Genomic DNA, 27,783 nt, shown 5'->3' with positions numbered 1-27,783 from the left:
TTAATCCTATATTGACTTCTCACATCTTTTTACCACTTCCTCATCCTAAAAAAACACATTAATTTTGCTGAATGATGGAAGTTTCACTTTAACCTATTCAGTGGTAGAACCAGAGGTATTAATATCCTTGTCATTCTCCATTGCTACACCTGAATTGTTAGGTTACCATCCTCTCTGTGTTGCTCATTATTCAAAATCTGTATCATCCATCTATTCTGCATCAATGTGCTTTTGTTGTCTACAACATATAAAGTCTTATTTTTTCCTTGTTGGATGATGTTAGAATCTAGTTCAAATTCATTATATCCATTGGGCTCTATGCCATGATCTTCAACTATTCAATATCCATTTATTAATTTTCATTTCCATTGGCTATACAGCTTCTACCTCTCCCATAGCCATCTAACAAAAATTCAGTTTAACATTATTCAAATACCTAATATATGTTTGTCAATGTATAGGGTCAAGGAAAGACAAAAAAAAAGCAAATAAGACACAGCACCTATATTATAATCTTCATGCTCCAAGTATTTACAGACTAATGGGGAAGATGACACTAACACAAATAACTATAATGTAAAACAGAATATAATAATTGCATGAGAAAAACAAACTCTAATGGAAGTAGTAAAAGCAACAGCTGAAGTAATGTAATGAAATATGCCCTGAATTTGGAGTCAGAAGCACTGTGTAAGAATACCAATTCTGTCACTAATCACATTTGACTTCAGATAAGTTGCTGATTCTTTCCACCACAAAACATCTCTCTCTCTGTCTCTCTTTCTCTCTTTCTCTCTGTCTCTCTTTCTCCCTTTCTCTCTCATTGTCTCTCTCTTTTTCCTTTTCTCTCTTTCTGTTTTTCCCTCTCTCTTCCCTCCTCCCTTCCTCTCTCTCTCTCCAACATACACTGAGTCCACTTTTTAAAATACTGAGATCTCTACTTACTCAAACCTTTCCAACCCAGGTAGACCCTTAGCTACCTCCTGTCTGTTCTAGATCACCTTCCCCCTTTAGCCTTGGATCCATAGATAATTATTTCAATACTATCCTCACCATTACTCTTGATCCCTGTATCCTCTTTCTTTCTTACCTATTATCAAATGAGAAAATATTTATAAAGTGCTTATCATAATGACTGGTACATAGTAATAAATATTAAATGTTTGTTTTACAAATGCCTGTTCCTTCTCTCCCTCTTCCCTCCATCTGATCCTAAATCTCACCATCTGTTTTCTCCAGTTCTAATCCTGGGATCAGATGCTACTGAAGAAAGATACAGAAACTTATACTTTTGGAATATAACATGAATACAATGCCATTATCACTATTCTTTCAGTTTAATTCAACTTTTCACAAATATATGCATTATATGAAAGGTGGTAGAACTATTGCTGTTGTAGACATTCGTGTCACGTTTTTATTGCTGTCTCATTCATATCTGACTCCACATTAACTCATTTTGGGGTTTTCTTGGCAAAAATATTGGAATAGTTTGTCATTTCCTTCTTTAGCTCATTTTTAGATGAGAAAACTGAGGCAAAGAAAGCTAAGTGACTTGCCTAGAGTCACATAGCTAAAAAGTGTCTGAGACCATGAACCATGAAAATAAGTCTTCCTGATTCCAAGCCCAGTGTTCTATCAACTCTAACCACTTCCTTGTCCTTTTGTATCATATTCCTATAGGATAATCACAGAGAAAACCAATTCAATGCCTTGAATGTAAAACATTATTATGTACTACATGGTACATATGCTAAGCTGATACAACATTTTTTGAAAGATGCAACAGCAGAAATAACTTTGTTCAATTATACTCTGATTATCAATATTCATGAAAGCAAGAAGGAGATGTATGTTTGCCAGATGTGTTTTCTATTGCTACAGAACGTGTCCAACAAAGATTCCAAATGGAAAAAGAAAGGTGGTGGAGTGTTCCTATTTAAATGTTCCTATTTGTGGATGACATACTGATTATATTAAGGCCCCACAGATAATTACAAAACCTCTGAATTAAGATACTCAATGATTCAAAAGAGTTTGGCTCAACAATCTATACAGAAAAAAAGTGCTTGAAGAATCCTATAATACATACAGAAGAACAGATAATATATCTAGATTATAGAGTTAGACCATCAATATACATACTTTGGACAGACATTGGAGAAGGAAAGTGAAATAAACAAGAAGATGGGAAATAGAAAATGCACAGTTTTCCCCTTAAAACAAAACCTTTTAAAAACATCAATATTCTTGCCATATGGCTGTGAATTATGAAATGCTGTAAACTTCAAAGAATCAAAATGTTAGCTGACCCAAAGACCATGGAGAAATGTTAGTGGGGAAGAAAAAGGCTAAAGCACACTGTCTGCTAATGATGAATTACATGTAAGAAGTCAAATAAAAGATTTCATCAAAGGTTTCTGACTAGAAAAATAGAAGATAAGATCATAGATTTAGAGCTGGAAAGGACCTTGATAGCCATCTAGTTCAACTGCCTCATTTTTCCTGATGAGGAAATTAATGCTCAGGGAGGACATTCCCAAGCTCACAAATTCAGTAAGCGTTAGAATCCTGGGTTCAAGAACTGCAGAGCCACTGTACTTGGAAGAGGAGTCATTCATGTAACAAAAATGAGACAAAACATGTACATTTTGAGGGCTACATTGATAATAGGTAATGTTGAGAAACCTAGGAAAAAGCCCGAGCTCTCTTTATGAAAGATTTCCCCTTAGACTTGAGTAAGAATCACAAAAGGGGAGAGGACATAGGTTGTGATCTGTAACATTAGAGAGAATTCACATCGATGATATTATAAATATACCTAAAATATTGAGGTGTAAGTATCAAATCCAAGCTTTTTTGTTGCTGGTGATGGAATTTTAACTGCATATTTCTTCTTAGTTTTAGATGAGAGAAGGAAAATTATCACCTCATTATCACTTAAGGAAGTTTTGAGGAAGGATTTAAGAGTAAATGGTTTTAAATGGTGATGTCTCACAGTTCATTATCCATATTCTCTCAGCAATTCCCTCTTAAACTCAGTAAGAAACCCAGTTAACTAGGACATAATGATTTTTTAAAAGATTTTCCATATACTTTGCATACATATTTCATTTCATCTTCACAACAACCATATGAGGTAAATAATGATTAAATCAGATAATATTTGTGAAGCCCTTAGCATGATGTCTGGGACTAGTAGGCACTACACAAATACTAATTCTTCTCCCCTTTCTTTTCCTCTCACTCTCTCTGCCCCACTATTATCCTCATCTTATAGGTGAGGAAAATTGAGGTTGAGAGTGCTTAGGTAATATCCTCAGGTTCACATAGCTACAAAGTATTTGAGATGGCATCAGAACCCAGGTCTTCATGATGAACTCTCTGTCAAACTGCTTCATTTAATCTAGGAATAATGACAAATTTTCTGCATTGACAATGACTATGTTCTCAGTTACTACAGTTACCTGCAGTTAAGACTGACCAGAAAGAGCCAATTACATGTACTATTCTTTGCTTTGCATAACAGCCTTACTTAGCCATAATTGGCTTTCCTCTCTGGTGTGATATTTAGTTGAAGCTTCCAACATCCTCAGAAAGTGAAATCTTAAGCTGCCTACTGGTAATAGGAGAACATAAACCTTCCAGCCATCACCTGAAATTATACCTTCTTGTAGCTTGATGGTGGTTTTCCAACCCTTCCCCACCCTTCCTCCTCTCACTCCTCAAGAGTATGAGAGAAAGATGCCTCTTAGAGGTTTTTATTCTATGATCACTATATCTCCTTGAGCATCTCCCACATATATAGAGGTAATTTTGCATTGAGGTATCACACTACTTCATTGCAGTTCTATACCTATGCAGAGGGTTCAAAAATAGAGGGAAGCCTACAATGTAAGAAATACACAGGGAACTATTTAAGGGACACTTGGAAGGAAAAGAACCCAAATAGAACAGAGACATTTATTACAAGATTTCAAGACAAACTATGAATTTTTAAATGAAGCAAAATCAGGATAAACTGCTTAGCTAAACAGAAACCAGAAAAGTGTGAAACAATGCCTATTATCAGATAGGCATAGAGAGGGAAAAATGGAGGGGAGGGGAGATCTTTTAGAGTTTCTTTTTTAACAGGTAAAAAACCCAGAAAGTTCAATCCAAGTTCTGTATTCAATTCAGCTGCTGGGATCCAGTAGCTCACCACAACCTTTCCCCTTTCTACCACAGCTCACCTTTCTTCTCTCTCTGTGGTTGTCTCATGGTCCCTGGGTTAATTACCTCTCTCCAGCTCAGCTCATATTAGGTCCCAGGCAGAGGAATTGATGACATCCTTTTCACCACTTCAACTGCTCTTCAGGTCATGTGGTCCCAGCTTCACTGGTCCTTTAGCTGACTATAGGTTCTGTTTTCAAAATTCCCAGGTGTAACTCAAGTCCATCTTTAAGTCCAAAGATTTATGATTGTTCAAAATTCTCTCAAGACTGAGAAGGAATGCTTGTCCCTATGCACTAGGACTTGCAGAAGGTGAATCAGTTCTCAAACTCTTACTACACTGCAATAGCTGGCATTTATATAGTTAGTACTTTAAGATTTGCAGTGTGTTTTACATACAGAATCTCAGCAGAGTTTCATAAAATCCTCATGAATTAGGTACCAAAAATAGATTATTCCTCTTCTCCAAATAAGAAAACTGGGTCTGACCTCCAAGAGATAAAGTGACTTACTTGGTGGTCATGTGGCTAATAAATAACAAGGGGAGATATCTGAACCCAGCTTTCTTCTAATTACAAGTCTAGCATTCTCTCTATTACACCATGCTTTTGTTTTTATAAAGATCTACAAGAATATAAAGATATTTTTTATTCTAAAATGAAAGTAGTAGAGGGAGATTTACTGATCTTTAGAGAGACAACTTCCCTGAACTGCTATTGATTACCAGAATTCACTTTTCTGACCTGTTTAAATGGCCAAGGATCTTGGGCTCTTTATCATTTCTTCCCCATTACTGTGCTAAATATTCCTCTCATTAGAAAATCTGGGACTGACTAGCCAATTTTAGGCTAAAAATAGTGTTATTGCTGTTACTGATCCACGTGAACAAGACAACCCACCATTCTATGAAGAATAATTTATCTATATTTGTGGATTCTTGAGATAGAATAAAACTCTAAAGCTACAAAATCCAAACTAAATACGATAATAGGATTCCCTGCATTATCTATGCTATATGCTCTGTTTCCTTCAGGTGGAAAATAGAATCATTGCATTTCAAATTTGAATAGGTCTCCTCAAATTCTGTATCCTCTGTATGTAATCTTTTGAGGAGAGGAACCACGTAGAATTTATCTTTATGACTTAATCAACCTTCAGCCCAGTGTCTTATACATAATAGGTATTTAATAAATGATGGTCAAGTTGAATTGATGATGAAGCAATGCACCTCTGAAAACTAATGAAAACATATTTATTAAGAATATTGTTGGCTAAGAACCATGGTAAGAATCAGTTCTCTTTTAAATTCTAAACATAACATAAAATCCCTCTAGTAAAGAAGTAGGCAAGCCCTTTATCCTCCTTTTAGAAATATTAAGAAAACTTCTTATGATTATCAAATCTAAAACATTTGGATGAATTGATAAACCAATACTTATCAATCTTTAAAAAAAAAACTAACAGTTCCTAAACAATTCCTTATTCCTGCTGGTCAATTGTTTTATATTCAGTGTGAGTAACTTACACCTTGAAAATAGGAAAATGCTACAAATTGGAACATACATTTATTGTTTTGTTGATTGCCTAGATTTATGAAAATGACAGGGAAACCTTAGTAATTCAGATTAAGTTTAAAAATGTGTCTTCTTGCTCATCTTTAAAAAAGAACCAGCTGTTAAAACATTTACCTTCACATCACTGGTAATGACCTAAAATGACTTAAAAGCAGAACCATCTTTCCCCATTTCCTGAAGGAACTAAGGTATTAACGAAAGGGACAAGATCCCTTTGATTACTTCCAATTACCTGTGATAAATTTTGGAAGAATTGTTGATGAGTTTGGTCAATGATAGATTGAGTGGTTTTAGGAGAATAATTCTCCAAAAATATTCACAAAAGATAAAATAAATATTGTTCTATTAGAAAGAATAGAATGTTAATCCAAACTGTATATTTGTGTGATGAAAATTTCCTTGTTCAAATTTTCTATAAATGTTATTTTAGAATGTCATGTCAAACACATGTCTGGGGGCATGAGAAGATTTCTTCAGTTTGGACATTTCTCTCTCTAATAGATGGAAACAATGATAGACTAACAAAAATTGCTTATGGCAAACTTGTGCCTATAATTGCAATCTGTGCAGTGTTTTTTTTTCAATACTTTTATTCAAAAGGCAATTAGGAGGGGCAGTTAGGTCTCGCAGTGGATAGAGCACCAGCCTTGAATTCAGGAGGACCCGAGTTCAAATCCGGTCTCAGACACTTAACACTTCCTAGCTATGTGACCCTGGGCGATTCACTTAACCCCAGCCTCAGAGAAAAAAAAAAAAAAGGCAATTAGGAGGCACAATGGATAGAGCACTGGATTTGGAGTCAGGAAGACCTGAATTCAAATTCTTTCTCAGGAACTTTTTAGCTGTGTGATCCTGGACAAATTATTTAACCTCTCTCAGTCTGATTTGTCCTGATTTATAAAACAGGGATAATAAAAAAGACCTCCCAGACTTTTTGTGAAGATTAAATGAAAAGCAAATGAGATAATGTGTAGCCCTTTGCTAACCTCAAAGTACGATACAAATGCCAGTTTGCTATTATTATAAAATATAGTTTTTGTTTTAGGATAAAACAAAAAATTATAGTGAACCATGCAAGAAATAATAAAGTGGATAGTTATGCAGGTATGTCTCCTTTAGGAAACTGTCAGAAGATTATATTTTACAAAGCAGTATATCTGAACAAAATGTTGCTTTTAAGCAACAGTTGGATGTGAGGTGAGAGGTAAGTTTGGGTTTCATCAAAAACAATCTGACAACCTATTATTTTATACATTAGCAGGATTTAGAGAAGCAGCTGTTTGTAGGAATATTCTGCCAAATTAACTATAGCATGTGACATAGCTAGTGGACATTGGGGAGATACCTGACAAACCTGAAACAGCTTTTGATGATAACACACAGCATGGGTTGGATGACTTGTAGGTGCCCTTCTTTATATGCTTCAAATTTCTAATTTCTCTTCTAACTTTTCAGGTTCTTTTTTGTTAAATGAAATGTATTATGCTTATAATCCACATATACATATATGTAAATATGTATGTGCATATATATGTGTACATACACACATATATACTTTCAAAAAATTTACATTCAATTCTAAGGTATTTTTACGTTACATTGAGAATGTGTTATCATCATACAGAAGCATGATCAACAGAAATCATCAGAGCTATGGTAACAGTGTCACATCCCATAGAAGCTTTCATGAGTCCTTCTAAAAAAAGCTTGGGCAAAAATGTCTTGACTACATATCTTGAAATATAAGGAGCACCAGCAGAATTCAGAATTTTGCACTTTTATTTATTGTTCTCATCAGATCCAAAGAGAGTGTTAGAAAGAGAAAGCAATAACTTTTTTTTCCTAGAGTAGTAGAATAAATTTTGGGTGCCACATTTTAGGAAGAAAATTGACAAACAGAATTTTCATGGAAGGGTCACTAAGAGGAGACCGAAGACCACACCACACCATATATTATCATTGACTTTTAGCCTGGAGAAGAAAATACTGGTGGGGGAAGGGCTAGAATATAATAGCTATCTTTAAATATATGATAGAAGGATTGTCCCTGGAAGAAAGATTAGGTTTGCTCTGTTTGGCCTAAGAGAACAGGCCTGGGAGCATCAGATGAAATTTGCATAAAGGCATAATATTGCTTGGAAGCTAGGTGGTACAATGGATAGAATGTTAGACCTAGAGTCAGAAAGACTCATCTTCCTAAATTCAAATATAGTCTCAGAACTTATTAGTTATATGACCCTGGGCAAGTCACTTAACTTTACCTCAATTTTTCTCACCTATAAATTGAGCTGGAGAAGAAAATGCCAATATCTTTGGCAAGAAAATTTTAAATGGGGATATGAAGAATTGGACACAACTGAACAATAATAAATAATATTTCTTGCATATGACATATCCTCCCCACTCAAACAATTACTAGCCAAATTCAGATCATTCTCTATTCTGGCCAAGACTATTGTACACCCTCCTATTTGATCCAGCTTCAAGGATCCCCTTACTCTAATTCATTTTCCACATATTTACTAAAGTAATTTTGCTAGAGCACAGTTATGATCCTGTCCCTGCCATGCTCAACAAAATCCATTGGCTCCTTATATAAACTGTTTGGCATTTAAAGTACTTTAATGTTAGTGCCTTCTTATATTTACAGTCTTCTTTTTTAAACAATTCTTTCCTCCACAAACTTTTTGATTTTGCCATACTGGTCTAGCTGATGTTACTCATAAAATGAAATTCCATCTTTTGTTTCTGTGCCCTCACCCTTATTGATCCCCATGTTTAGAGTGAAATCCCTTCTCATCTTGGCTCCTTAGAATTACTGCTTTTCCTTTAAAACTCACCTTCTCCTAAAGTCTTTCCTGTCTCTCCTGTCTCCCCATGCTTTACTTCCTTCCCACAACAACTTAGTGTGTTTTTTTTTCTCTCTCTCTCTCTCTCTGTCCCTGTCTCTGTCTCTCTCTCTTTCTCTCTCCTCTCTCCCTCCCTCTCCCCCTTCTCTCTCTGTCTCTGCCTCCCTGTTTTTGTTTGTTTCTCTGTTTCTGTCTGTCTTTTTTCCCTAGTCTTTGTCTCTGTTTCTCTCTTTTTTATAAACTTGTATTTCCCAATTAGAATCTAAGTTCCTTGGGGACAGGGGCTATTTTTGTTATTTATTTTTAGATAACATCTGGCACATACCATTTTTAATAAATGACCATTGACCAATTGATCTCTAAAGTCCTTCAAACGTCACTAGTGGTGGTGGTGCAATCCTATCTGCACTGCTATGAGTAACTTGAACTCAATGAATTGAGTTGTTATCTGACCACTTGCAGCTAGGTGGTACATTAGATAGAGTGCTGGATTCTACCTTGCTGGAGTCTTGAAAAGCTAAGTTTGAATTTAACTTATCTGTGTGTCTCTGGACAAGTCACCTTCATCTCTCTCTGCCATTCTCCTTGATTTAAAATAAGGATAATAACAATGTCGATCTTTCAGGGTTGTTTTGATGATCAAAGAAAATGCAGTTTTATTGTAGGTGCTACATTACATGCTTATGTCCTGCCACCCCCAACTACCAATTTGTATCCCATGGTACAATTGCCATGAGGGGAAGAATTTGTAATTCTTTGTTATTATACACATAACACACCTGTAGGCCCTTTGGATCTTGCTTCCTGCCTGCTTGAAGTGAGTGGGTGGCAATAGTTATTTAACAGCAGATCAGACCCAAAAAAGACAAGATGAAATCCAGAAACATCTAAGGAGATGTTTCATATCTTGTTTCATCTTGCTACTATTGATCTCCTTATAGCTCTTTTATCTTTCCTAAACACGAGATTATTTTAAGAGAGAATGGATAAAAGAGATCTTAAAGGAGGGAAAGGGATTCACAAGTGCAAAAATGTTTGTGGCAGCCCTTTCTGTAGTGACAAGAAACTGGAAACTGAGTAGATGCCCATCAGTTGGAGAATGTCTGAATAAACTGTGGTATATGAATGTTATGGAATATTATTGTTCTGTAAGAAATAACCAGCAGGATGATTTTGGAGAGGCCTGGAGAGACTTGCATGAACTGATACTAAGTGAAGTAAGTAGAGCCAAGAGAACATTGTACACAGCAACAAGATTATACAGTGATCAATTCTGATGGACGTGGTTCTTTTTAAGAGCAGGGTGATTCAGGCCAGTTTCAATGATCTTTTGATGAAGAGAGCCATTTCCACCCAGAGAGAGGACTGTGGGAACTGAGTGGATCATAACATAGCATTTTCACTCTTTTTGTTGTTATTTGCTTGTGTTTTATTTTCTTTCTCACTTTTTCTTTTTGATTTGATTTTTCTTATGCAGCAAGATAATTATATAAATATGTATATTCATTATATATATTTCATTACTTGCCATCTAGGAGAGGAGGTGAGGGGAAGGGGGGAATTGGAACATAAAAGTTTTGCAAAGGTCAATATTGAAAAATTATCCATGGATATGTTTTGAAAATAAAAAAGCTTTAATAAAAAAAGAAAGGATGGATAGAAAGTTGATAGCAAATCTGGAGGGTAGAGGGTAGGCAGTAGAAACATTATACATAAAATTATGCCTAATTTTCCCTATGAATCCAATAAGGTCTTGAAGGACAGTAGAACATCTTTTTCAAAGCCTTGACCTTAAAATGAATATCATTGCAAAGAAATGGTATATCTGAAGAATCAAAGGAGAGTCTAAGCAAAAAGAATATTTGGTGACTGTAACATTAATTTGCTATTTTTATCCTCATAATAAAACTGATTGATTAGTTATTTTTACTTGGAGATTTCATATCATGGTATTGAAAAAGTACAAGATTTGAAGTAAGATCAGTGTTCAAATAATGATGATGACAATATAATAGCTAGGATTTATATAATGTTTTAAGGTTTATAAAGCACTTTACATAAATTATTTTACTTGATTTTAGCTCTGCCTTGCTAGTTGAATCTTTCTCAGCCTTGCTCTACTCAGGCACAAAATGGGTTAATATTGAACCATATAATCACTAAGGGCCCTTTCAACTCTCAATTGATGTTGCTGAAGATAATTCATATTTATCTAGTACTTTAAAGCTTCCAAAATATCTTACATGAGTAATCATATGTGATCCTCATAGCAACCCTGTAGAAGCAGGTATTTATTAGGAAAATTTTGATTACTATTTTACAGATTCAATAATACTATATGTATATAAATACATGGTATACATTTAAATCCATAACATTAGTTTTTTTAAACTAGGAAACATGAAAAGAACTGGATTTAGACTGGGAGAACCAAGGTTTCAAGCCTAGCTCTCTTACTTTTTCTTTACATCATCCAACTTCAGTTTCATCTTCTACAAAACGAAGAAATTGTGGAGATAATCCTTAAGGTCCTTTATAGCCTTAGATCCTATTTCTCAAAGAGTAAAGTTTAGGCCATTGATTTAAAAAAATAGATATTGTGGTCCATCAAGGTGCTTTCTTGCTCTCATATTTTAGGTCACAGTGATGCTAGAAAGTTGATGGTTAGTGGTACAGTGAGGTCCATGGCTCCCTTTTAAAATTGCCTGCAGAAGCTCAGGATTCTATGACTCTAGCAAGTCAAACAATTTTACCTATTTTTTAGGACAATGCTTTTCTGAAAACAGCCTATATATAATCCATCACTAGTTCTTTGTTTTCTCTATTTGATCTGTCAGATTTCTCTTTAAACATAATCAGTGATCTTGAAATATCATCTTCTATTTATTTTTTGAAAAAGATTCCAAGTCAACCCATTTCATTCAACATATCAGTCTAATGCTTTAATGTAAGGGAAAACTTCAAGGCCTGGTTAAGCTAAAATATCTTCCCTGCCTGGTACCTGAAATTCTTTCCATTTCAGTAACATTTCATGAGCACTTGGAAACACATAATCAAACTCATTTAGGACATTGAATAACCTAGGAGGAGTAACATATTGACAGGGATTATTTAAGGCATACAGAGTTTTAGAAATGTCACTGATTTTAGAGATAATGTTGTATTGTTCATTTTACAGAGGAAGAGACTTCAGACAAGTAAAGAGAAGTATCTTGGTCCAATCAGTGCTAGAGTTGATAATAAAACCTAAGGATCCTGATTCTCCAAACAGTGTTCTTTCCCCGTATCTTTCTTCTACCCCTTGTGGTCATATGGCAGAGACTGGGGATCTGAGGAAAATAAGTTTTAATGGGGAGAAGAAGAAGGGAGACACAAAAGGAAAAAATCCAAATAGTAAGGTACCAAATTGGGTGGGGTGTCATAGTATGGTCTACTTGGCACTAAAGGAAAATGATGACATTGGGTTTTTTAAATATGAGGATATTGAAAAATTAGAGGAGGTATTGAAGGAAAAGGGTCAGAAGAAAATTAAGACTGGTAGTAGGTAAATAAGTATTGTCTAGAGCAGTAGTATAAAGTTCAAATAAAACATAAATAAGAATCACTATAGGCTACGTATTAATTTAGAAAACCACATATTAAAATTATGTTTCTAGTGTATTTTTACTAATTTTGTTAAGTGTTTCCCAATTATAATTTAATCTGATTCTGGTCACATTTCTAATGAGCTCATAGCAGCATGCCTAGTTTAGAATAAGAATACTCAGAGTATAGTCTGAGTGTGGTCCTTCAAATCTTTCAGAAGGGTCTGTAAGGTCAAAATTATTTTCATAGTAACATTATGATATTTTAATTTCTAATATAGTAAAGGTCAATAGACATCACAGAAAAACAAAAGCTCTTTGTTAGGATCTTCATTAAAGATTATAAAGGGGTCCCAAGATTTAAAAAAAAAAAAAAAGAAAATTTGAGGAACACTGGTTTAGGATACAAGGTATAAAATGATACGAGTGACTCTTTTAAGCATTATCTTTTAAAATGATCATCTTTTTAATGCTAGAAAGTCTCATTTTCCATGACACATAGATATTTATTTTTTGGTAAGTCCAGTTATATATATTAAAGTGAAGACTCAAAGATACCTGTTGTATGGAAATACACAGGGGACGAAATATCAGACATTGTCTACAGGTTACAAATTCTACATCTTGCTGGAAACACAAAAAACAAAGTTTTTTTTTCTTCACAATCTTATCCGGGATTGGCTCCACAGAGTTTATATTAGTCTTGTTAACTCAAACATGATATAAATACATGGCATTATGGATTTTTAATGTATAAATTCAGATAAATCATTAGTTAGTTCTTGTTTCCTATTTCGATCACGCTTCCCCATTCCAGTATATCTAAAAGCTGTAAAAGCCATCTAGTTTCTAGTGTGTTCCTATGGTCACCCAACATGTACATTTCAAAAGAGTTGGAAGTTTATCCTGGTCTATTTAATCTGTTAATTTTGACCTTGATGGATCTGATTTTCTTTTTTGTGAAAATAAACACATTCCCTAAATAACAAGAGAAATGAGCTCTTCTTTTGTCCTTTTCATCTCCTTCCCATGTTCTTTTCCTTACCCATAGTCAACTCTCAGACAAAGGATAGAACATATTGGAAAACTCTGGGAGCAGCAGCTGCAGGATTTGTGTATATAAGGAAAGCCCTTTGCCCAAGCTTAAGTAAAAGAACAGGGTAGCTCACAGAATCTCCCATGCCCCGCTGTTTCCTTGCTGAACAGCATATACCCTCACTCCAAGTACAGCTGGATGATTGCAAATTCTAGATAGAGACAGAAAGTAGTTTCAACCATGATGAGATTTTTCACTAATACCACCAAGTAAACAAATATTGGCAATTTGGCATAAATCAAACTGGCTTCTCTTGGATTCTATTCAAGCAGGATGAATTATTGAATTGCTGAGAGGGATTCATGATAGAGCATCTCACCCCTAAGGCAGTGAGCAAGGAACCTTGAAGGTAATCTTATCTGAGGCACTGGTGTTTTTTTAGAAGGAGGATAATCTTCTCTCTCAAAGGGGTGGAGACTCAGACTTGCTCTCATTTTTAAAAAGGGCTGTTAGATCTATTCTTCCAGTGAGCACAGGAGGAAAAGGGCACTACAGGACAAGTCTTGCTCAGTCAAGGAACTGATTTTAGAATTTGTTTCTTCTTTCCCTTCTTTCTTCCTCTCTTTTTCTCCCTTCCTCCCTCCTTCTCTCCTCACTCCCTCTCTCCCTTTCTCTCTCCCTTCCTTTCTTCCTTCCCTTCTTCCTTCTTTCATTTCTTTTCAACTTTTCTTTCTTGGGGTACAGATGAGACATTTTCACTTTTTCCTTTTTTTCAGGTTGTGATCTTAGGTTCAATGTAATTGCCCTGCTGTTCTAATGTCACTTAGCATTATTATTGTGAAGATGAATGGGACTAGGGTCAGAGATCAGCTTAAAGGCACCTGCTCACTGCCTGGCATATCGGAAGTGCCCAGAGGTGATCTTTAATGAAAGGTTGAAAAAGATCTGCACTGGGAGAGTTTTCTGAAACTGAGTTCCAAAGAATCAGTTCTTTATGGAATAGGAGGTGTTGAGGAAGAATAGGGGATCTCCTGCATCAAACATTTGCTTCCTCTTAATCTTCTAACTCCAAGATGGAAATTATGGAGAGGAGAGCAAACTATTGAACTGGAGCTTTTGAGGAAGGATCATAGGCTTTTAGAAATCATTCTATTCCAACCTCCTCATTGTGTAGATGATGATAAAGAGGCTCAGGAAAAGAAATTTACTTCCTTGAACTCAAATATAAAATACAGTAAGTAACAGAGTCAGGCTTTAATACCAAGTCTTCTGATTTCTTTCTACTACCCTTCAGAGGAATTAGTTTTCTCCATTTTGCCAACTTTACTCACAAAATAACTGCATCAAGGCTATTTCCACTCTTTCTGCAGACTCTCCATGTGAGTCCTATCCTCAGGTTACCAGGGCATTGAGACGTTTCATGTTCTCTTATTGGACTCTACCCTTTGAGGTGCCTTCTATCTCATTTTACTGGGACAACATGCTCCTTATTAGAGAGGTTGAAAGAGACTGTTGATCGGGATCTAGCTTGCCAGGAAGGTTTCCTCATTTTTTTTTTTTAATTAGCCCTCTAGATAACAGTGATTAATTAGATAATACTTTTGTATTCTATAAAAATAGAAAATGATAACAATAACAGCAATAATACTGTAGTACCATTATGGACTTTACTTCTATTAATTTCTTCCTTCATTCTGAACTGTCTGGTTTCTTTTTGTTCTCTGGGAAGATGTTTTAGGTTTATCACATGTTAGGTCCCAAGTAAAGATTGCATTTTTCTTTTGTCAATGCATTGCACTGTGGGATTGAGGAAAAGGTAAAAGAAAAACAGTGAACAATGTCACATAAATATAAACTTTAGTTGGATCTAGATCTGTGGTGACTTTGAGTAAGCTTTTTTATGTTTAAGTGTCAGGAAGGCAGAGGTGGGTGAACAATTTATGGGAAAGGCTCTTTTCAGATGTAATATTGTAATGAGACAGTTATCAAGCAACAAGGAGCTGGATCTATATTCCTTTTATGAGTCAGGCCCTGTCATTTAGTTTCCTACAAGGCAGGTCAGAAACAAGAACTTGTGTGGGAAAGCACATGCACTCTGCAGTGGTCTCACACATCACAATACACTATAAACCTTTTGTGCTGAGCATATACATTCCATGCAGGAGCACATGGTGGATACAACAACGTATTCCACGTAATGATCACATCTACATAAATTGTATACCTCATGCACATAATGCTCTCATACATTGAATAGACCCTGAGCTTTGACTCATCAACATGACACCCATTTACAAGCAGCAATTACATATACACTACCCATAACAGTTTCAGGCTCTCTCTGTCTCCTCCTCCTTCTCTCTCTTTCTCCATTTCCCTCTCTGTCTATTTGCTCACTCCCTCTGTATATCTGACCCTCTCTCTGTCTCTCTGTTCATTTTCTGTCTCTTTCCCTCTGCCACAACCTCATTTCATTCTCTACTCTCCTCCTCTTCTTCCTTCCTCCCTTCTCCCTTCTTCCTTCTTCCCTCCCTTCTTTCTTCTTCTTCTTCTTCTTCTTCTTCTTCTTCTTCTTCTTCTTCTTCTTCTTCTTCTTCTTCTTCTTCTTCTTCTTCTTCTTCTTTCTTCTTCTTTTTCTTCTTCTTTTCTTCTTCTTCTTCTTCTTCTTCTTCTTCTTCTTTTCTTCTTCTTCTTCTTCTTCTTTTCTTCTTCTTCTTCTTCTTCTTCTCTTCTTCTTCTTCTTCTTCTTCTTCTTCTTCTTCTTCTTCTTCTCTTCTTCTTCTTCTCCTTTTCTTCTTCTTCTTCTTCTTCTTTTCTTCTTCTTCTTCTTCTTCTTCTTCTTCTTCTTTCTCTTCTTCTTCCTTCTTTCTCTTCTTCCTTCTTTCTCTTCCTCCTCCTCCTCCTCTTCCTCCTCCTTCTTCTTCTTCCTTCTTTCTCTTCCTCCTCCTCCTTCTTCTTCTTTTTTCTTCTTTGTCCCTTCCCTCTCACACACACTCACACACACAACCTCAAGTCTAATAATGGTCCCGTGCAAACACAACATACTCTAAGTACTAAGTTGTCCCACACACTTGTGTATTTGTAGTGGTAACACACAACACGGCCCCTGATACTCTGCACACACCTGTTATGGTCGCACACATCCTCCTTCACACATCCACTTACAGAGGTATTTCCCCTACTGACCTCCAAAGGCCTCAGAGGGAACCCCCGCTCCGGGTACAGCTTGTGCTCCAACTCTCGCTTTCTCTGCCTGAGTGAACACTTAGTGTCCTTCCTCTGAGCATGCGCAGCCCTCCTCCCTCCCCCCCTCCCCTAACCCCTTCCCCACCAGCCTTTCCCTCTATTCCTTTTATTAAACAAACAGGAGATCCTGAAATCTGGAGCTTGTGCAAAAAGAACCGTGAGGAGGAAGAGAGAGGGATGATGGAGGAGGAATAATTGCAATCAACCACCCACCTCCGTCATATTCCAGACCCCCCCCCCCTTTCTCTCTCTCATCAGTCACACACACACGCAGACACACACATACTCGCACACTTGCACACTTGCACACACACGCGGGATATGCATTGGGTGAGGACTGTGTCCCTGGCCAACAGCCTGAATGGAGCTTGCTACTCTTAGCCGGACAGCTGTGTAAGGGAACAGGGAGCAGGAGGGATCCGCAGCTGGAGGTTGGAGGTGAGCACCGGGCACAATGAGCCGGCCACCGGCCGCTCTCTCGGGATGCCGCGGCGGCAGCGCGTTTCGGGGCAGCTGGCAGGGGGAGGCTGCATGCCTGCGGGAGGCTGGTAGATGCGGACGGGCAAAAGGTGGCAACCCCACAGTGTAGAGCTCTGAGAGCAGAAAGGGGATGGGCATGGAGACTCAGGTCCTTGCGGTGAGAAAAAGGGAGGGGGGAAGATGCTTTGGTTTCTGAAATGTCTCCGCCTGACAGGGGAAACTATGGGGTTTCTTTCCCTAAAATGCCCATAAACTTTTCCCTCCCCTTATTTGAGGAAATGTGCAAACAAAGAAGGCTCGAAGGCTTCACTTTTCCTTCCCAACTCTCCCTTTCTCACCCACGCAGGCGGCTGGATTCGTTTGCGATCTATAGTGTGTGATGCGTGAATATGTGAGATGAGAATCCGTGGATGTGGGTGCTGGTGTGGCTGTGTGCGCGCGTGTAGTGAGTGCACGCGCATCCTCGGGCACTCGCGTGTGCGCGCTGCTCCAGGTAGACAGATGATTCCCGTCGCACTTTCGCCTGCCTGGGTGGAGGGTCCGGGTTTCTCCAGGGAACCCCGCGGGACAAGTGGCTGGCTCTGATTTTCCTCCTGCCTGGCACCTCCCCAACTTCCCGCCCCCTTCTGCAGCGCTCGCTGGGGCTGGTCTTAGCGCGCGTGCCCGGGGCGGCGCAGGGCTGGGCGGACAGTCCCGGAGGGGCCGCCGAGGGTCTTCTCCCTCCTTGCCCCTGTCAGAGGCTACAAGGGTGAGGCGCGGGTCAGCAGCGGGTATGAAGGATGACTTAGGAAAAGCCTTGGTTCGATCGACTTCTTGGAGAATCCGCATCTCCCCAGGGTAGAGGTGTGCAGCCGCCGCCGCTGTCCCCGCTGCTGCTGCAGCCCTAGCCTCTGCTACGCAGGATGTGGCTTTATCTTCGCTTCAGGGTTTGTGACACCCACACGTGTGGAATATCTTGGAGGAGGGTCCTCGGTCTCTTCTTTTTCTTTGTGGGTGAACCAGTTCCCCTTCAAGCACCTTTCTGAGCCTGTTTGATAAGCACTTACCTTCTAGGCATCTGTACAAGGGGAAAGGGTCAGGGTAATGGTCCCTTAACGTGTAAGAGGCACCTGAAAGGAGGGGGTAGGGAAAGTGAGAGAGAGAGAGAGAGAGAGAGAGAGAGAGAGAGAGAGAGAGAGAGAGAGAGAGAGAGAGAGAGAGAGAGAGAGAGAGAGAGAGAGAGAGAGAGAGAATGGGGTGTATATCTATTACAGAGTGAAAGTCCAGAGGCAATACCTTTTTTTGAAATCGTAGAAATTGGGTCAGTGTGTGAAGAGAGAGCATTCCAGGACTGGGACAATGGGAAGAAGCTGCCTGGCAGAAGGAAGAGGAATGGGTCATTTCAATAACACGGGAGGATGAGCTTGTGAATAGAGGCCAGGGCACAAGGAGGTAAAGGAAGAGATTGATCGCTTCTCTTTCTTTGAGGTGCGCATTTTTGAAAACGGATTTAAATGATCATATTTGGACTATACAGTATTTAGCATTGACCTTTGTTGAGCCAATCAAATCTCAGCATCTGTCACTTAATAAACTTGCTCCTTGCTTTCAATGAGAACTTCTATTTTGTTGAGCCAAGGACTTATGTGGGTAGATTCGGAAGGATGGGAAGGCACGAGCTTACTGGGTTTTTTTATCCTTAAAAAATGGTATTTGTAAAGAATTGTAGTCATTGGAAAAGCAAAGAGCTAAGCCAACTTGAGATCAGAGAGCATTTTTAGACCCAGGAATTGAGGAAAGTTGGTGCTTTGCCCAAGAGATGTTTGACAGAAGAAATTCCTGTTCTCCGAAGGAGGAAACCCTTTCCATTTTTTCATGATTTCCCTTGAGGAGGAGTTGAAGTTCATCGAAATGAAGATGAGATGCTAGGGGTCTAATAATAAAAATCATTCTCACATGAAGGAAACCTTGGTTGCAAAAGCTCTCTGTCTCTGTTCTCTCTCTCTCTCTCTCTCTCTCTCTCTCTCTCTCTCTCTCTCTCTCTCTCTGTCTGTCTGTCTCTTTTCTCTCTGTGTGTGAGAGAGAGATAGAGACAGAGAGACAAAGAGAGAGAGAAGCACATACCGTATCATAAAAATAACTGAAACTGTAAATTTCTCAGAAATCTACAAACACAGAAGCTTAAAAGTATTTAGAAACAACTAGAGAACCTTTTCAGGGGGACTTCTGGCTTGAGATGGGCAGGAGGGAGAATTTAAAAATAATTGTCAACATATGTCTATTTTTTATTTTTCATGAGTATTTTCAACATCTTTCTTGCTACGGTTGGCAAGAAAAAATCAAGATTTTTTCCCATCCCACAGGCTGTTTTTCTCTTCTACTCAACATATTTCCTCCTACTTCATCTGTCAATTAAACTTTAGTCCCTTCTAGCCAGAGTATTTATTGAGTTTGTGGCATGTGCCTAGCTTTATGTTAGGCTTCCTGAAGATTTCTGTTCTGAAGATATTTGCAAATTAGTTGTAGAGATGAGATCCACATATCTGAAACCTTCAGAAAGCAAAGCAGGGAAATGTATAAAGGAGTACAAAATTGTGTAATATCATGGGCATTTATTTCAGAGAAAGCAGAAATTAATGAAGACAGAAGAATTCAGGGAAAATAACAAACCTAAATTGAGTCTTAAAGATTTTTGATTGAAGCATTTATTAATGAATTTCTATGTCCAAAGCACTGTGTTAAGCTCTGTGGGGTACAAAAACAATCCATATCTTCTCTTCTTAGTAGAGGGAACAGCATGAGACAAAGCAAGAACAATCATTCTATGTGTGGGGAATAGTGAAAATACTTGCATAACTAAAGGAGAAGTGATGTTAGTGAACAAAATATCATTGGAGAGGTTAAGGGAGAGAAGAGGGTACATTACAAAAGGACTTGAATCCAGGATGGTGTTGAGTGTGATCTTTTAGGCAATAATGACCTATTTTTTTCTTTTAAATAGTAGTGACAGGTTTTCAGAAAAATTTGCATGATGTCAATAATATATAGGATGTGAGATATATATGGGAGATGAGAAGGGACAAAAACAGAGATGGAACCTGCTGCAGGAATATAAGTATAAAATAATAATGCCCTGGATTAAAATAAGAGATAAAAGACATGGAAGGGACCTCTGGACTGCTAGTTCAAATCCCTTATTTTGCAGATGAAGAAATTAAAACCCAGAGAATTTAAGCGACTTATTGCCCAAGACACAAAAGTACCCAGGTCTTCTGACTTTGAAATCGATGCTCTTTTCGCTATGTTTTAGAGGCAAAACTGTTAGTCATGAATGAATTATAAAATGACAGAAATAGTTGGAAAGAATGTTTTAATGAAGGAATGGTGGTGACACATTGAGTGTAGGAAATGAAAGAGAGAAAAATAAAATCTAACTCCTAAGTTACCTGTCTGGGTGACTGAAAATTGTAGAGTATTTGATCATTCATTAATTATTTATTAGGTGCCTAATATGTGCAAATTACTGTGATTGGTGATGTAAAAATAATTAAATATGGTCCTTTTCTTCTTGGGCCTTATACTCTAGAAGGAATGATATAACACATGCAACAAATACAGCAATTATGGTTTTGAATAAAATATAATGAGAGCCTAAGGAGATAAGGTGCTATGTGATATTAGAAATCTGTCTGGAGGAATCAGGAAGACTTACTGGAGAGGATGAATTTCGACCTTGGAAAAACTGTTAAATATTCAAAAAATGGTTAAAGGAAGGATAATTTTCTAGGTCACTTTAAAAAATCAATTAGGAAGCAAAATTATTTTTGGATTGAAAAAGCTATGTTAGTTTTGAGTATGTTGAATTTCAGTTGATCATGGGATATTTTATTAGTCAGATGTTCAAGACAGTTGATGAAATGATTGATAGAAGTCAAAGCTTTGAGTAAGAGGCCAGAGATAAGAGTTTTTTGGGGAAATAGTGACAGTAGTTGAGTATGGGAAAGTGAATGAGCTAATTAAGCAAGAAAAAGGGGGGCTGGGATAAAAAAATGACCAACAATTGAACTTCAGCGGGTGCCAAGAAGTTAAAGGACAAAAGAATAATGTCAGGAATGAAAACAGCCAATGAAATAGAAATGGGATAACGTGGTGGTGTGAGAAAATATGGAAGAATTTCAGTGAGTGAGAGAATGGGGAAGATAATCATGTTAAATACTTCAAGTTAAACAACTTTTTGTATTCACAATCAAAAAGAATAAGAACAAAAACGAGGCTTTTTTTGGATGTTCCAGCTGAATGGTATGGTCACAGAATCAAAAGATAGAATCTTAGAAATTTTCTGGTCCAAACCCCTCATTTTACAAGTAAAGAAATTAAATCTTAATTGTGCACTAGAGTAGCCACTAGGACCATACAAAGATCCAGATGGTTCCTGCCTTCAAAGTGTTTCCAGTCTAGAAGTGAAGGACACCTACTTATCTCTGAAGTCTCAGTCACTAACATTAAACTTAATGTTTAAAAATAAGCATTGTTAACTTACAGGCCCACTGAGAATTACTGAGATGAAAGAGCTCAGATGTGATCTGATTTCTCTTATATTCAATGAAAAATTCCTTTTTCATGACCATCATAAATTCTGCAGGCAGAATTTGCCTGAACACTTCAAGTGAAGGGGGGACTCACTAACTCTAGAGATAATCCATTTAGAATCATTTAGAAAGATCTAACTGTTAGGAAGGTGTTTCATTCATTCATTCATTGGTTTGTTCCTTTGTTCATTCATTCATTGCTAGTTTTTCTGTCCTCCAACTTAGGTTCTTTAATTTAAAGTTACTGGCAGTTACAATTACTAGTCTGTCCTAGGCCCAACAGAGTACCTTTGACCACTGACCTTTGCAGTGTGAACTCTACCCGGCTCGCCTCCTCTGAGGCCTTCAAAGGTCTCTGGCCACGATCTCTTGAATCTATAGCTTAATAACCAGTAGCACATTCAAGAACAGCCACGTGTAATCTTAAAAGCCCTTATTATACCTACTCACATAATGCTCTGACTTGATGCCCTGACTTGTTGGTTCCCGAGTGAACACCTGGTCAGAAGACCCACGTGTTCACTACCAAAATCCTTACCTCTTTTGGCTATCCATCTTGGCTTGTCCACCCAGGCTAGGGAGCCAGAGTGAAGAGTGCCTACAAAGCCAAACAGAACAATTTGATTATACCTCTTTTACAAGAAAGCACATCAGATACTTAAAGGCTATTATCATGTCATTTCTTGCAGTGGATTTATTGCAGTGAAATGATGTCCCCTTTTTAAAGCTGAATAATTAAATAATCTTTTTGAAAGTCCATTCCTTAGACACTCAACTACAGCTTGCACCTCAGTCAAGATATGTCCAACTTTGTTCATTTATATCAGTGGTTGTAGATGAAGATGATTGACTTCCCTCAGGATACCATAAAATGTGTTCTAATATTTCTATTTTACTTTTGATCATTTGCAAGATGTCACATTCTAGGATTGTGTATTTTTTCTAGGTAAAAGAATCAGGAATCTGAAAAAAAAATTGTGTTTTTTTTTTTAAATAAAGGAGCCAAAATAAATCATCTTACTATGATGGAATTGAGTCTGTGTCTGTTCAGAATTAAATTATTAAGGCAAATGTCTGGATTACCAATTTTGGAGCCAGAGGCAAAAAGATGTATGTATATAAGAATCTCTGAGGTCAACAACATAGGAACACAAATGCCCCACTTCCTCAATAGGGGTATCACGCTTTAACACAGTGGAAATATACAACTGCCTATATGACAAGATTTCAGGGATAACAAGAAAACCAGTGCTTAGACAAAATAATTCATTTTGCTCTTTTTTTTTCCTGAATCCTCCCACTCCTATTGATTTTCCACCTAAGATTCATTCCTTTAACTTCAATTTTTATTTCCATATAGGAATGGACCTATGGGGAAGTAGCACTTCAAATCTGAAGCAATCATTTATCCTGTAATGAATGAATAAGCTCCTTTCCTGAGATGAGAAACCCAGAATACTGAATACTTGAAAGGATGGCAAAATCAGGGAATTGATAAATAATGAGAAGTTTAGGGTGCCTTAAGGGCAGCTAGTTAACACCATGGATAGAACTTTTAGTCTAAAATTAGGAAGATTTTGAGTTCAGATTTGCTCTTAGACACTATGTAAACATGGGCAACTCACTTGTTTGCCTCAGTTTCCCCATCTGTAAAATGATCCAGAGAAGGAAATGACAAAGCCCTCTAAAAAGTGTCAAGAAAATACCAAATGGGATTTTGAAGAGTTGAACACAACTGAAACAATAGAACAACATACACAAACTGGGATCACTAAGGCCTTACTTCAATTTTCCTAAAACCAGCCCTATTGAAAATCAAGTGAAATAATGAATAATTTGGAGGCAGCAAAATCAAAGCTCAATTCCTTACTAGTTGTGTGATCATGGATGCATCAATTAACCTATATGAGCTTCAATTTCCGCATCTGTAAAATAGAATCATATCTTTAGTGATATAGAAAGATAGACAAGTCTACAAAGTGACTACTTTCTAGCTTTCAAGGCAGTTCAAATGCCATCTTCTTCAGGCTTTTCTGATCTTTTCTCTTCCTTGAACCATCACCCCTTTCCTTCACTGTTAGAGAGGTTTTCTCTAAGGTGGCACTGAAAAATAAAACACTGATAAAAATATTTGGGTAATGAATAAATCTACTATACTAATGGGGTGATTCATAGGATCCTAGAAGCTGCTTCTAGAATTCTACTTAAGAATGACATGTTGTCCTTGTGAAAGGCTTAGACCTTGGGCTAATGGATGAGGTAATCTTTTTAAAGAAAATTCAAGTCACTCATTGGGATAGTTCCATCTTCTGCTCAGCATGCTGAAAGTCTTTTTTTTTAATAAGTGAACCCCACAAGCCCACCTGAAGTAAGACTTTGATATCTTCTCTAACTAGGATTATTGCCATGAAACCCAGCAATGGTTTCACTCAAGGGAAAATGGAGTAAAAGAATCACAGGGCGATCCATTTCAGTGAGTTACCAGATTTTATTTTACCTAAATGTAAGACAGCCCCACTCCATTATTAAGTACTTTCATCAAATATTCACTTAGCTTGGCAGCAAGCTAATGGTGCCCAGCTTCTTATGTAGAGATAAGATAAAGAAAATTATTGAAGCAGTCCAATAAAAATGTCAAATCTCAAGTTATTTTAAAATAAAATAGAATCTTTAACTGAAACACCAACATCCCTCTTATTAGATTCCTGTCATTTTATATGGGCAGGGTTTTTTTTTTTTTTTAATGGATGCAAAATCTAGGACTGTCAAATATAGAGAGGCATTTAAAATGTTAAGGGTTTTTATTTTTAGATGGTCAGAAGAAAGAAGCAAATAACCAGATTTTCATTTATTTAAATGGAGTAGATAAATAATAGCCTCCTAAAAGCCTATATCTAGAGTAGCTTAGTAATGAATCAGAAAGGAAGATGCTGACTTATTCTAAAATCCTTTCTAAATACCCCTTCTAGAAAACAGATCAGATCCCTGCTGAGTTCAAAGGAGGGATCAGTTCAAGAAAAACTCAGAATAACTGCCTGAACTAGTTGCATTTTGTGCTCAAGCATCTCTCAGATCTTCCTGGTTCAGAAGCTTATGGGGAAGTAAGCCAAAAGTGTTATTGACTAATCAATGGAGTATTAAAAGGATGATATTAAAGGGTAAAAATGAAGGGCAAGTCAAAGACACCTTGAGTGAAGAAAGTGAACAAACATTTAAAATTCGACAGGAACAAAAATGATAGAATTTTTTTTTAAATATATAAAGGCTTTTAGCTATTTGACCTCCTTTGATCCTTGTAAATAGATCCACTCATTCTTCTGATTATGTCTTTTGGAGCAAAACATAACAAGTTTGCTCTCTCTTCCACCTGGCAGAACTTCAAATACCTGAAGAAAATTGTCTTTTTTAAGACTTTGCTTCTCCATGCTAACTATTGCCACTGAAATGATTCCAAGTAGGTTCTACAAGAATTATTCCTATTTTACAAATGAAGGGGAATCAAGGGTCACAGAACTAACAGGTGTCAAAGACAAGAATTCAAATCTAGGTTTTTCTTGACCTAATGTCTAGTTTTTTCTCCACTTTAATATGCTACTTAATCATGTGTTTAAAGCACACCCTATTCGGTAATGAACTTATTTGTTTTTAAAGAGTAAAGGAAAACAAGAAAATGTATTTATTCCTAAAAAAAACATACAGTTAAAAGTTATTAAATATCTACTATTTTCAAAGGATCTTACTCTTCATTGAAGATTTTTTCTTTCCTTCTCCTCCCCTTTCCTTCCCTGGCCGCTCTGCCGGGCCCTGCGCCGCTTTCCCTTCCCTTCCCTTCTTTTCCCTTTCCTTTTTCATCTTGTCTTTTTAAAATTTCATTTTCTTGTCCTTCCATCCTTTCCTTCCTTCCTTCCTTCCTTCCTTCCTTCCTTCCTTCCTTCCTTCCTTCCTTCCTTCCTTCCTTCCTTCCTTACTTCCTTCTTTCCTTCCTTCCTTCTTTCCTTCCTTCCTTCTTTTTCTTCCCTTCCTTCCTTCCTTCCTTGACCTTCCCTTCCTTCCTTCCTTCCTTCCTTCCTTCCTTCCTTCCTTCCTTCCTTCCTTCCTTCCTTCCTTCCTTCCTTCCTTCCTTCCTTCTTTCCTTCCTTCCTTTCTTCCTTCCTTCCTTTCTTCCTTTCTTCCTTCCTTTCTTCCTTCCTTCCTTCCTTCCTTCCTTCCTTCCTTCCTTCCTTCCTTCCTTCCTTCCCTTCCTTCCTTCCTTCCTTCCTTCCTCCTTCCTTCCTTCCTTCCTTCCTTCCTTCCTTTCTTCTTCTTTCTTCTCCTTCTTTCTTCCTTCCTTCCTTCCTTCCTTCCTTCCTTCCCTTCTTCCTTCCTTCCTTCCTTCCTTCTTCCTTTCTTTCTTTCTTTCTTTCTTTCTTTCTTTCTTCTTCCTTCCTTCTTCCTTCCTTCCTTCTTCCTTCCTTCCTTCCTTCCTTCCTTCCTTCCTTCCTTCCTTCTTCCTTCCTTCCTTCCTTCCTTTCTTTCTTTCTTTCTTTCTGTTCTTTCTTTCCTTTCTTTCTTTCTTTCTTTCTTTCTTTCTTTCTTTCTTTCTTTTCTTTCTTTCTTTCTTCTTTCCTTCCTCTCCTCTTCTCTCTCTTTCTCTCTCTCTTTCTTTCTTTCTCTCTTTCTCTCTCTCTTTCTCTCTTTCTCTTTCTTTCTTTCTTCTCTTTCTTTCTTTCTTTCTTTCTTTCTTTCTTTCTTCTTTCTTTCTTTTCTTTCTTTCTTTCTTTCTTTCTTTCTTTCTTTCTTTCTTTCTTTCTTTCTTCTTTCTTCTCTTTCTTTCTTTCTTTCTTTCCTTTCTAGAACTTTTCGAATTTGTCTGGGATAGGGCTTGAATCCCAAACAACTTTTCATAACTAGCAGGCTAACTTCCTATCCACTTCATCAGGCTGATAAAATGTTTGTTTTGATAAAGAGAAATGTATGTTTAAGCACCCAAATAGGAGATAAGATCCACATTGACTTTGTTTAAAAATATAATTGCCCCCCTCGCCTCATGAAGATGTTTTCGAAATTTAGTTTCACTTGTTTATTGCCTTTGAATTTTAAAAAAAATCATTTGCACAACAAGATTATACGATGATCAATTCTGATGGATGAAGCTCTTTTCAACAATGAGATGATTCAAGCCAGTTCCAATGATCTTGGGATGAAGACAGCGTCTACATCCAGAGAGAGGATTGTGGGAACTGAGTGTAGCTCACAACATAGCATGTTTCATTCTTTTTGTTGTTTGCTTGCATTTTATTTCTTTCTCATTTTTGGTCATGATTTGATTTTTCTTGTTGTAGCAAGATAATTGTATAAATATATATGCATATATTGGATTTAACATATACTTTTACCATGTTTAACATATATTGGATTATTTGCATCTTGGGGAGGAGTGAGGGGAAGGGAGGAAAAATTGGAACACAAGGTTTTGCAAAGGTGAAAAATTATCCATGCATATGTTTTGAAAATTAAAAAGCTTTAATTAAAAAATAAAATAAAATGAAAAAATCAGTTGCATAGCAATATTACAATGTATTTAGTTTAAAGATAGTAGTAAAATAAATAATTTGGTCTTCACCAATTGGCATTAACATGTAACAGGAAAAATAATCGTGTAATTATTTTCCTTTACTTTATTATATCCCCCCTCATGCTTAAGATGTCATCTCTTGAAGACATATACCCACATAATGCACAAGAATGCTGAATTTATAGGTCTAGAATCTGGATTTGAATGTGGCTTTTAAGACTTTTAAGCCCTTTAACAATGATCAAGTCAGTTAGCACTTGATTTTCTCATTATAAAATATGGGTGGTACCATCATGCCCATCAATCTTATCAGGGAAAAAGTTATTATTCAAAAGTTCATACCTCCCTTTCCCTCTTTCCCAACACAAATTTTTTTTTTTTTTTGTAATTTTAGTATACAAATGACAAACTGGGTTTTTAGTTTGTAAAATGTACAAGTCTGATAATAAATAAAATTACTGTTGTGACTATTATAGTCACTTTAAAATTTTTTAATGAATAAAATCTGTTATTTTGTGTCTGTATTAAAAATAATACTCACAAGGGATATTAGAATGTTATTGTGTAGATCTAAGTGCTAAAACATCCAGCATGTGAGTAAGTTGTTTTTCTCTAACTCTCAGTTTCCTCATACATGCAAACAGGGCTTGGACAGTGACCTCTAAGGCCCCTTTTGTTTC

General features: G+C 37.0%; 1 protein-coding gene across 1 annotated transcript in view; it reads left to right on the top strand.

Annotated features, from left to right (window-relative positions):
• Positions 1–16,632: 16,632 nt before the first annotated feature.
• The window catches only part of PLPPR1 (phospholipid phosphatase related 1), a 341,929-nt gene continuing 330,778 nt past the window's right edge, over positions 16,633–27,783 (top strand). The window contains exon 1 of the mRNA XM_074283023.1: positions 16,633–16,939. The gene's annotated coding sequence lies outside the window, so the exon portion shown is untranslated. The remainder of the gene's footprint in view (positions 16,940–27,783) is intronic.

The sequence above is a fragment of the Sminthopsis crassicaudata genome, chromosome 1 (genome assembly GCF_048593235.1).
Source record: "Sminthopsis crassicaudata isolate SCR6 chromosome 1, ASM4859323v1, whole genome shotgun sequence".
Lineage (NCBI taxonomy): Eukaryota > Metazoa > Chordata > Mammalia > Dasyuromorphia > Dasyuridae > Sminthopsis > Sminthopsis crassicaudata.
The sequence above is the reverse complement of the archived record's forward strand: the minus strand, read 5'-3'. Positions and strand labels throughout refer to the sequence as shown.